A 12,975-nucleotide genomic window follows, 5' to 3' on the forward strand; every position below is an offset into this window, starting at 1 on the left:
ATGTCTCGGACCGCATCCGTGAACATAAAGCTGACCTGAAACACGGTAGGACAAACACCTCAGCCGTGGCAGATCACTGTTACAATTCAGTGGGTTCACATGACATTGACTTCTCCAAGACAGAGGTTCTCTGCAAGCCATCTGGCTACCATGAGAGATTCGTTCATGAGGCGATCCACATATACAAACACAGAGACAATTTCAACCGAGAAGATGGAATCTGGCTCAGCAATCATTGGAAGGACGTAATAAACCACTTCGGATCTCAACTGATTGTTGTTCACGTTTATGGTGACTTTCAGACCGCAGTCCACTCACTGGCATTAACGTTGTATCTTGTGTTCTCTACAGGGAATGCATTATTTGCTCCGTTGCGGATCTCCTGCCACCGTTTTCCCATTCACGTGTTTCATTGCTTCTACATACTATTAACATGCCCTCCCTTTGTTAATGCTACCCCCCCCCCTCCCTTTGGTGCTGCTGATCCTGCATAATGCATGGGCATAATATGACTTTGAAACCCCCCCGCCCACCTCCTACGAATTTCCATGAATATGCTAAATTCCTCTTGATATGCACATTCTTTTGTTAAGGCTCTCTTCTTCTTCCACCTCCAACTCAGCTTATATATAAGCTCCTAGCTTGGCAGTGTCTCATTCTTCACCTGAAGACGGCTGCTTGCGTTGTAGCCGAAACGTCGTGAGAATTGTTTTATTATGTTTTATTTTTATTATTTTATTACTTCCCTTCTACGTGACTTTACCGAAAGAACCAAGAAGATGAATCCCTGCAGTCACGAAAGCTTTAAATCGAAAAATACATAACATGGTTGAGCAATAGGGAGGCATCCGTTGACCGCACCCGGGCATCGATCAGCCTCCCATTGTATCTGCACCGTATGGTAATTCCTCGGGTACAGCCATTGAAGGCTTCACGAACTACACTGTAAAAATGTGACCCATTGTTACTTTAAAAAATTATGGCAACAAAGTGACACGTAATATAATTGAATAGATTTTAAGCACTACAACTTTGAATAAAAAGTATTGAATAAATTAACTAAAAAATAAGAATTAAAAATAAGTACATGGTAATAAAAGCAACAGTTAAAATGTGTTGGATTTAGTAATAGGATGCCAAATGATGAGTTTTATAGCCTAAAAAAATGTGTGGAAATCCAAATAGATTTTACAAGGAAAAGTGATTTATATTTACTAAATATCTGAGCAATGATAATTTAGATTTACTAAATATCTGGTGGAATCTGATTAATATGTATTAATGATCTGGGTGAAATTGATTTACATTTACTAATTGTCTGGGTGAAATTGATATAAGCTTACTAAATATCTGGATCAAAATGATTTGGATTTACTAAATAAAATACTTATATTGAATGTCTGTTGCCATAACTTTTCTATTTCTAATCCACTCAATATCATGCCTTCGTGGTGCCACAATTCACTTACGTTAAGTCAACCGATCACCATGAAAAAGATAAGAATCATGAAAAGGAACAGCAGGTTAACATTTATTGGTGCAATTTTGTCTCAACATGTTTATCCAACATATTACAAGTACAAAACAAAGACAAAAATCATGTATGTGTACAACAGGGATACAATACTGGAAGTATTTATAATTTGTGGGCATTACAGGCACAGATTCCTTTTTACGATGTGATTCAAGGTTTAGTCTTGTTAGCGCATTTAAATTACGACAATGTTTTTAAAAAATCTGTAAAAATACTTTGATATTATTTCTTTTTTATCTGCGCAAATTGAAATCCTAAGGGCCAATATGTTTTTCAAACAGCTAAAAGAGATTCAAACATCACGTGAATTTACTTGCATTGCCTGTACTTATACTAGTAGCCATAATCCACAATCCGGGTGGACCTATCTTTTTTAACATGCACAATTACAAGCATGGCTTCCTAACAAGTAAACTAGCACAGCCTACAGATGTTCTATGCATCTTACATCTATTCCTTTCGAACAAACACTTGCAATGGCCTAGGTCAGCGTCACATCAGAAGAAAGCACAATGGTAGAACACCCATGAAACATTAAACAAAAATAAAGATAGCTTTCAATAACAAATCAGTGCATTCTCTGATAGCCTATCAGATGTATAGGCCCATAACGCAGAACTTTGACAGTCAGACTCAGTTATTAGACCCTATAAGCTACCTCTGCATAACAAGCTTTTAAGCGCTGTCTATCACTGCACTGACCTCTCGCTTCTTTGGTTGAATAGGCCCATAAAAAAGGGGCCTGAACAGTTAGAACAGTGACTTAACAATTCCCTTTCATTTTGCAAGGGTCTCTTTTCTTAAGCTAGTAGCTTATTCTTGAAGCTGTTCACTTTTGGGGATAGCTTTGAACAATCCAGCTCGAGGAGGAGTTTCTGGAAGACTTCCAATGTGTACCCGAGCTCCTTGGGATAGGCAAGATTCAATGCATAAGCCAACCCAACGAGCATGAAGCAAGCCCTTGGAAAGTTACCCAGAGCTGTCAGAACTTTCATGCCCTCTACCACGATACCGATGTCGTCGGGACCTTCTGAAGTATTAGTCTTGATGTTGTAGATTTTCATCCTGCCGGGTAAGGGGGGAGGTAGTTTACTTCTGCCTTTCTAGGCTTTTTTACACTCTTTGCAGACTTCTGATCTGCAGGGCTCTTGTGCTTCAGTGAATTGCATATCACCTCAGGAATACCGTATCTTCGGAGTTTTGTGCGATAATTTGCCATCTTGTACTTGATGCTTTGTTGCCAGCCATAGTAACCTGAGAAAGAGCCGAGTTCCTTGAGAAAAGGATATTTCTCGACAAGTGCCTGAGCAACATCACTTATCTGTGCACTTGATGGATAGGCTGTATATGCATATATGGTTTCAGACAGCTTCTCAAGTATGTCTGCTTTGACCTTTGAGGCAGTCAGAAGTGTTCCATTCTTCTTGTAGTCTTCAGAGGCTCTTTCAAGGTACATCTCAGTTTCGTACGCAAACAGTGGAATGGAGAACTGCTTTGGCCATGGCTGACATCGTTCTGTGGTACTTCGCCTGGACAGGATAATGGTGTCCTGTGAAGAAGACGTTCCAGTACGTGACTCTGCATTTGATGCAGTTGACTCTACATAAGATGCTGACTCACAGTCAGTTGACTGTTGACCAAAGGAACTGCCAAAACTTGTATTAACCAAGTTAAGAAGAATTGGGGCAGCGTAAGCAACCTTTATGGTGTCTTTGTGTTTAATTTGGTCACTTGTATTAAGCGAAAAGTAATCTTCAAATTCTGAGTCCAAATACTGAAGACTGAACTCATCAGAAACTCCAAAGGTCCCCTTCACAACAGTTTGCAGCTCCTCCACAGTGGGTGGGATTCCTGATGGAAGGACCAACTTCTGAATTCGGTCATCAATGATTACTCTGAGCTTTGCCTCCATTTCTTCCAGCCTGACAAGAATAAGAATAGACAAAAATAGCATCAGAAGCTTATAGATCAAACCAGACATACAGTGAATATGTAATGAAGAGCCTGGAGTGTGCCACCAGAACAATTAAGAGTAAAAAAAAACTTAAGAATTTATAAAATCAGAGAATGTTAATGGTAATTTGTCTGCATTTCATATTCAATTTCAGAATACATGTGTTTGCTGCAATACATCGGTTTTCCATTGGAATAGCTAGTCATGAAAAAAAGGACACCACTGTTATATTTCCAGATACACGGCAACAATACAGACATTGTTTATATGTAAAGGTTAACATAATTGATTTAAATTACCTCAAATTAACAACAGATGTGACGTTTGAGTGTAACCAAGCATTTTCCTCCCACATTATACGCAGCCAAGGGGTACACATCACCAAGTGTCTGCTGCTCCAAAAGAACTATTTTCCCAGTGTCCTCAAGTTGAAAAGATCTTAAATGCTCTTCATACCAGGCAGCAAGTAACTTTACAATGAAATGTACACAGTTGTCCAAAATGGCCATCTGAATAATCTCAGCAAAGTCGGGTAGTCCACCAGTAGAGCCATAGGACAAGATCATTCCCACAGTGTATCTTGTTCCATAGTAGGTGATGGTGTTAGCTAACTGCACAGTAGACAGAAGCAGTGACGTTTCTCTTAAAGCTTCCTGGATGTCTGAATGCAGCACATCTAAAGGCACTACAGAGATTTTTGTGACACACAATGCCTGTTTTCCGACATCTGTATGCATGCGGTATGCCATCCACATCTGATGTCTTGTAGAAAGGGTCAACAACACATTTCTGAAATTGTTAGTGTGCCTCACAACTTGCTTAAAGAAGCTGTGTTTAGCTTCAAACCGCATTGTCCATACACCAATCAGAGGCCCATATTCTTCAATCAATGCTGGGTAGTGTTCCAAAAAATGGTGTTTGGGTATCAGTCTCTCTTTAGGAAAAACTGATAAGAATCTTTCACGATGTTCAGATATTTTAAAGTCAAGGAACGCAATCGTTTCTACTGTGTGAACAGGGGCAACCGCCAATTCAATTATGTCTTTTAAAATGAGAAGAACCTGCCAGGTAGAATCACCCTCAGGTACTCGTGAACCAACAATGAGTGGCAACAACCGTATTAGAGCCCGATTTTCATGGGCATTTCCACCTATAGTTCTGCGATGAATGTAGTTTTGAGGGATTCATATTCTTAGGTTTTTTCGGTAAAGTCACGTAGGTAAAACATCAAATTAATGAAAATAAAATAAAACAAAAATCACGACGTTTCGGAGGCAACACAAGTCTCCGTCATCAGGTGGGACCGTCACAGCCGAATTAGCTGCATCAAGTGAGGCAATGATTCAAGATGTAAACCCTTATTAGCAAGTTGAAGCGGGAGGAGAGGGGGGGGGAGCTCATCAGAATGTGGTAGCCAATGAATGGAACGTATCGGGAGGGAGGGGGGCGGGGCTCAAAGACAGCACGGAGTGCCAAGTACAACGCATCGGGAGGGAGAGGGGGGGGGGCGGGGCCAATAAGAATGGACTCCAAATTGAGTTGCATTTGTGGTGATTGCTACATTGGAGAAACGAAACGTCATGTTTCTGATCGTGTCCGCGAGCACAAGTCAGATCTGAAACACGGCAGAACTGATTCTTCTGCCGTTGCCGATCATTGCTACAACTCGGTGGGCTCTCATGAAATTGTCTTTTCCGAGACCAAGGTTCTCTGCAAACCTCCCGGCTACCATCAAAGGTTGGTACACGAAGCCATACAAATATACAAACACAGACATAATTTCAACCGTGATGATGGGTACAAACTTAGTAATCATTGGAAAGATGTTATCAACCACGCAAAAAATACTTAATTACACTTTTTTGGACCATCTTATCTGACAGGCACTATTTTACTTTACTTTACCGAGTGTTAACATCCCCAGTTTTTAACAGTACTCTCTTCATTTTTCAGCCAGCATTGGTATAAACATGGGCATTTTCGTTCTCTTTTCTATCATGTTTATCAGGCCTCCCCTCCCCCTCTCTGTCCAATGTGTTGGCGTGTGCAGCAGCAACCGCGTCCAAGCCGTCGTCCATTCTTTTTGCCCCCCCCCCTCTCCCTCCCGATGCGTTGTACTTGGCACTCCGTGCTGTCTTTGAGCCCCGCCCCCCTCCCTCTCGATACGTTCCATTCATTGGCTACCACATTCTGATGAGCTCCCCCCCCCCTCTCCTCCCGCTTCAACTTGCTTATAAGGGATTACATCTTGAATCATTGCCTCACTTGATGCAGCTAATTCGGCTGTGACGGTCCCACCTGATGACGGAGACTTGTGTTGCCTCCGAAACGTCGTGATTTTTGTTTTATTTGATTTTCATTAATTTTGATGTTTTACCTACGTGACTTTACCGAAAAAACCTAAGAATATGAATCCTTGCAGTCACGAAAGCTTCAAATCTAGAATTTTGAGGGATTGCTTGAGGGCTGTTGGCTTTGTCCGAGCCGTTATATGGGAAACGTGTGATTAACTCGTTAAGCTCAGTCAAACTGAAGTACTTCTTCTTGGTGAAAATCTGAAAACACAATGCTAGTTCCCTTGGGACTATGCCTTCCAAAAGGTCATGTAGTACATCTGGTGGGTACCCAGACTCAAAATGAAAGTGATTTAATTTATCAGTCAATGGACACGACCGCTTTACTGATAGAATGTGCACCGAGATTGTCAGCTACAACACAATGTACTGTCCCTTTAATGTTTTTTCCAACACTGGAAATGAAAATCCCTTCCTGTTCTAGAATGACAAGATCCTTCAAGAGTGGTTCCAAAACTGCTCTGTATTCTAACTGTTTGACATCAACAGCTTTCCAAAGTAAAGGTGTATTGACGTTAATGCAGATTGCAACTGTGTTGGAACATTTGCCAAAACCCAATAAACAGCTGTTATTTTGTGTTTTTTTCTCGAAGTTCCTAGTGGGTTACACACCTCAAAGTCGTCAACGTAAAGGATTATAGACAGTCTTGTTTCTTCCCCAGCATAAAATACATTTTGCTTGAAGGATTTTACATCAAAAATTTACTTAATATATCCAGTACTATTTGATTTTCTGGATAAAATTCTTTCTGCAATGTCTTTATTCTTCAAGACTTCCTGCAAAGTCTGGAGAATAGGCACATAATGAAAGGTCTTGTTCTTTTCAGTATCAATAATATATTCAATGCTATCAACACACTGGAAATGCACCTTAAAATACTTTCTTCTCTTAAAAGCCGAACCAAGTGGACCACCTGCTCCAAGTGCTGTACTAATGGGATGGAAGTTGCACAACTGCTCTGACAATTCAGTTACGATGGCCTGGTCAATAATGCATTTATTCACCTTCAATGTTGAATCTAGTATGTTTCTAACAACTGCAACTGATACTTAAGATGAAATGAACTGAAGGTCTTCAACCAAGGCATCAATGCACTTCACTGAGGCATTATAGATTGTTTCTAGCTTCAGCAGAAGTAAGCCAATTCTTTGAAGAACTAAGTATGATGCACTTTCCTGATCACAATCTAAACTAGTGCCCTCACCATCACTGGCCTCTGGTAAATCAGAATGGTCAACAGTCTGATTATGGCGACTCTCATACACGTCTTTCTTAAAATCACTCAAAGAATAGGATTTGTGTCTTCTGCTTTTGTGTTTTAGAAATGTATTGTATATATTTGTCTGAAAGGTGCATCCTTCAAATACACAAAAGACAGTTTCGTTGCTCTTCAGATGATTTCCAATATGCTGAAAGTAGTCCTTCTCTATAGAACAACAAGCATTGCAAACTAAACACTTAAAAGCAGAGATGTTTCCTGACCGTAGACTTTCTTCATCTGAATGGTATCTGGACAAATGTGTGCGAAGGGCACTCTGCGTTTTAAATGTGCAAGGGCAACTGTCATATAGGCATGGCTGAGATTGCCCACGACCAAATGTTGCGTGTTGTAGTCTGTAATGCTTTAGTAGATTTCCCTTTGTGGCAGACAAAGACTTGCAGATCTTACACTTCCATTCCATAAGCAAAAATCTGAGGCAGAAAAAGGTCCATGTATCAGATGTAATGCCACCAGGTATATAATCACATGATGACAATAGGAGCACATTTACAAGATAATTCCTTGTTATTTTTAATATTCAAATTTTCATGCTCACATTTAGCACATCAACTTCTTGTCACTCACATCATCTAGCTAGCTAGCAACTACACAACAAGCTAGCCACAACGGTGACGCTAACTGACTGGTGGCAAGTTAGCTAACGTTAGCATACTGTACGTACATCAACACCAAGATATAATATACTGGAGGTGTAACGGCAGGTACAGGACTTTTGGTTCGGTACACGCTGTGATCCGAATGAATATAGTTCTTTATTAATCACGCACGTTACTTTTTCGTGTGCGGAACAAAAATTATAGTCTCGTGCTTTTAATAGAATCAGACTGACTTCCAAAGGCCTAACGTTGTGCTAGTTAATTCTGATATACGTTACAGGCAGTTAAATTGGCATGCTGGTAACATGCAGTAACATAAAACAATGTTCAACTGCTACCACACCTTTGTTAAAAAATTGTTCGCTAAACTAATAAAACATGTCTTACCTTTGGGAGAACGGCGGTCCCTGAAATGTGTCTGTGGAAGAAGATGGTTGACATGCACGTGGCATGAAAAAATGCCTCGAGTTTGGGCGGGAATGTAACGTTATTAAATTCAAAAACCTCCCGGTTAGTAAAATTAATACATTTTTGGCATTTTTGACTTTCCTGATAAAATACAATTAAATTCTACTCAGTTATTGATGGCTGATTTAATTTGAACAAAACTGAGTAAAATACAATTAATAACTAATAGAAAGGTGTTGAATTCAGCTCAATGTGATTCTAAACTACACATAGTCATTATTTTTATGTATAGGCTACTCCTATATATTTACTTAACATTAATTAACCCCAGTCTCGGTTTTTACAGTGTACGTGGTCAAAAGATATGTTAAATAATGTGGAGCCAGAGGACATCCCTGTCACACCCCAAGGTGTAGAGGGAATGGCTCTGACTGACGGCCACGTAGTTTGATGCGGGGTCGCTCACCATCATGAAGGTCCTTAAGGATCGTTAGCAAAGTTTGAGGGACTCCGAAAGCATCAAAAACAACCCAGAGGCCAGGCCTACTGATGGTATCATAGGCCTTGAGCAGGTCAATAAAGCACATACATTCACTCACACACACACATGGACCAACAGACACGCAAAGAAATGGACTTACACTGACTGACATGGAGCCATGTGTGGGGGCCGTTGGCCCCCGGGGTCCCCCCCGCCTGCATCCCCTATTCCGTTTAAATTACCCCACCACCCTAATACCCGCTAGGGTTTCGCCGGCCTTCGAACGCGACGCCCCTACCCATACGGCCTCACGCAGCGCTCCCACGCTGCAAGCATACGTGCGCATAGCATCATCAATCAAACGCCATACTCCCCCTCTTTACACCGCTACGTACAGCTCTCGCACGCTGCGAGCGTGTGCCCGTCTATAGCCCTGTGCGGCACTCGCCTCCACGTCAAATAACCACGTTACCAATGAACACCCGTATCCGACACGTAGCGAACGTACGCGCACTCACGCACACAGCTCCCCGCGGCACTCACTCACCACTGAATACTCGCGTTATGATCGCGCACCTGTATCATACACGTAGTGAACACACGTGCACCCACACGCGCAGCTCCGCGCAGCGCTCCCACGTGGCGAACCACTGTGTACACAGCACCACACACGTTCACACCTCTCAACGAGATCACACGAGGTCACGATAAGCTATTAATGATTTATTGTCTGCTACCTGGGAATTGATGTTAAATCAGTATGAATCGACGAGGCTGGCCTATTCTACTACCCCATGGACCTATTCCCTATTTATCGGCTATAATCCTACTTCACCTTCTTACTCATTGTCAGGTGCCCACGGCGGTCCGTTGATCCCGTGCTCGCAGCGTACCTCGATGCGTCTCATGGACGTTCGGGTCGCTGGGCTGGAGAGCGTCTTGTCGCCTGGTGCTGGAGTAAGAGAGAGATCTCCCCTTTTCGCCCCCTTTTTATCCTTCCTACATCAAAGGGATGCGGCTCCGAGCGCGGTGGCCGCTTCCTCCCAGTTTTTCTTTAACAATGGGCGCGCGCCCGTCAGCACGCGTACTGCGGTTCCGGGCGCCCTTGCTATGCTAATCAGATGCGCTGCGTGTTGCGGCGTTTATTCTAATTAATCCCTTTCTCATGCATGGCGCCTTGGTCTTGCGCATTATGCAGTGGCGTCCATTACCACGGCCTGCTGTGGAAGTTAAGCGCGGAGCCTCCACATGTCTCCACCACCTGCCCCATCAATTGCGCACTATGCGTCCGAGTCGCCTCTCTGATGATTTGCAATTCCAGCCCTATCCTTTAACTTCCCTAACAATGCCACTTACGCACTCGAGCCCGCTTTGGCACGCTAAACTATGCTGCCCGTCCCTCCTCTGCCTGTCTCGTCGACCCGTGGGGGTGTGTGTGGGGGGATGCGTTTCAACCGCGGTGGCCGAATGCCCTTCGCCGCGACCATATCATCTTAAGACCGGTCGCAGCGCCGCGGTGCAAAGTAGCGTCGGGGGAGGTCGTCCAATTCCCTGGTCGCCGGAAACCGTGAAAGTTAATCCCGATAAGGGTTTCTCGGATAAAAACCGGTCGGTCAGGTGACCTCCCCTCGGAGCTCTATGGGGGGGGGGGGAAATGCGTGCGGGTGTGTTCATGTGAGGGGAGGTGAGGGGGACGCAGGGTCGGCTCCGTTGCTTGGTGGTGGCGAGGTCGTAGATGGGGCGCCTGCTGAACGGCTTCGTGGCGGCGGCATCACATAGCCCCCCGAGGTGCCAGTCCCCGTCCCGGGTTGACTGGAGCACCTTGCTTGGGCCGCGCCCACGAGGAAACGTTGCGGGGTCCGGGGGATCCGTCCGGACCTTGTGGCTGGTCTCGGGGCGGGTGGCTCCATCCTCTGTAGCTCCTGCGGCGGCCTCCTCCTCCACTCCAGTGGCTCTCCCCGTCCTCCGGCACCTGTGGGTTGGGGCACAAACTCAGCAGTGGAAGGGTTTAGGGGCCGTCGTCCGCGCCGTCTCCTGACTGGATCGGGGCGTCTCGGGGGCCCGGCGGGGCCCATGTAGTGTGCGAGGCCCCCCAACACGAGGGGTGCGGGTACCCCGGGATTTCGGGGCCTTCGGGTGATGGGGTTCTCTCTCGCCGGGGCCGCTTTCCACGGTTTTAAGCAGCGGACGTTGACCACCGGCTCTTGACCCCTCTCCCCGCCATAGATTAGTACCGTCCAGGGGGAGATCTGCCGCGCCACGGTCCAGAGTCCCCGCCAGTAGGTCGTCAGTTTCCCCACCTGCCCGGCCCCGACGCGAGGGGTGTGTAGCCATACCTTAGCGCCTGTCAGGAATAAGGGGGGTTCCATGCGGGGTCGGGTGCCCTGTTCCTGCCGCCGATGCGCGGCTTCCCCTTGCGGGTATGCTCAGCCTCGGGCTTCTCGCAGGGTCTCCATCAGGTGTTCCACGGGGCGGCTTCCCTCCTCCGGCTGGGGGGAAGGAACGCCGAATAGCAGATCTGTGGGTAAACGAGACTCACGGCCGAACATCATTAAAAAGGGGGTTTGTCCCGTCGACGTGTGTACGGTGGTAGCGTAGGCGAAAAGGCCATAGGGGAGGTGTTCATCCCAATCCCGTTGATTTGCGGCCGCCATATGTTTGAGTTTCCCCGCTAAGGTCTGATTCATGCGCTCCACCATACCGTTCGCCTGGGGGTGGTACGCTGTGGTTCGGTCCTTCTGGATTCCGAACTCTCGGCACAATGCCTGGAACAACTCGGCCTCAAACTCGCTACCCTTGTCGGTGAGGACTTTGTTCTGGGATCCCGTGCTTAAGTACGTAATGTTCCACGAATGCCCGGGCCACCACCAAGGCCGTTTTATCAGGGATGGCTAGCGGGTGAAATACTCTACTGCGACTAGGATATACCGGTTTCCTCGATGGGATCGCGGGAATGGCCCCTGTAGGTCGATCCCGACCAGCTGATTCGTGCGGCTGACGCGGAACGGCCTTAGGGGTACCTGGTAATGTGCCGGTTTCGGCCCGCACTGCTGACAGGCACGGCAGCCCTGTACTCAGGCGGCCACGTCTTGTGCCAATTTGGGCCAGAGATACTGGCGACGCAGGGTCTCTCGAGTGTGTCGTTCCCCGTCATGGCCCCCGAGCGGGTGATCATGCACCAGCCGTAGCAGCTGGGGTCGTACCTGGGCAGGGACACAGATGCACCCCGGCTGGCCGGCCTCGGTTAACTCCCGTACCACCCCATTCTGTACACACAACCGGCCATACAAACCGCTCCAGGGTCCTGGTAGGGCGCTCTTTTCTCCCGTAGTGCTGCTTCCACCATCGCCAGATCCGGATCCCGCTGCTGGGTCTGTCTCAGCTGCTCGTCGTTCAGGCCCGGGAAGGCGCAGCCGACGTCCTCCTGGATCCGTCCGATCGGGGCGGGGTGATCCGCCGGGTCCCGAGCCGTGGGTCCCGCGCTTGCCGGGCGGTCGACGGGATCCTCGGTGCCACCTGTGAGGGTCTCTGTGGCGCACACTGCACTCTCTCTCGCTGGGGGGTGGGTCAGTGGCCCCTCGGGGGTCCGTTGCCTGCCGGCAGCGTCCCCCCGTGAAACACGGGCAGGCCTACTCCGCCCTTGTCTCGGCGTACACCGTGGTTCGCCTCGACAAGGCGTCCACGTTTGCATGCGTCCGGCCAGCCCGATACTCGATTTGCAGGTTATACTCCTGCAACTGCGCCAGCCACCGGGCCATCTGCCCCCGCGGCTCCTTGAATGTAAGAAGAAACTGCAGAGCATAATGGTCAGTGCATACGCGACATTTCCTGCCGTACAAATACGGCCGGAACTGCTTACATGCGAAAATCACGGCGTACAACTCTTGGCGGGTCATGCAATAGTTCAGCTCGGCCCCACTCAAGGTCCGGCTGGCGTACGCGATGACTTGATCCGTCCCATCCTGTACCTGTGAAAACACCGTGCCCAGCCCGCTGCTGTAGGCGTCGGTGTCCAAAATAAAATCGGTGGTAAAATCGGGGAAAGCGAGGGTGGGGGCGTGGGTGAGGTGGTCTTTGAGATTGGTGAAGGCCGTCTGGCAGGCCCCCGTCCACTGATAGGGGTGCTTAGGGGAAGTGAGTTGGGTGAGGGGGCGTGCAATCTCGCTGAATCCCTTTACAAATCGACGATAATAGGTGGCAAGCCCCAAAAATGATCTGATCTCCGTCAGATTTCTTGGCCGTGGCCACTCCACTACGGCGCGTACCTTCTCCGGATCGGTGCGCACGCCTGCCTCGCTGACGCGATGCCCGAGGTACCCCACCTCGCGTTGTGCGATGTAACACTTACGTGGCTTGAGCTTGAGA

Source organism: Lampetra fluviatilis, chromosome 61 (genome assembly GCF_964198595.1).
Source record: "Lampetra fluviatilis chromosome 61, kcLamFluv1.1, whole genome shotgun sequence".
NCBI lineage: Eukaryota > Metazoa > Chordata > Hyperoartia > Petromyzontiformes > Petromyzontidae > Lampetra > Lampetra fluviatilis.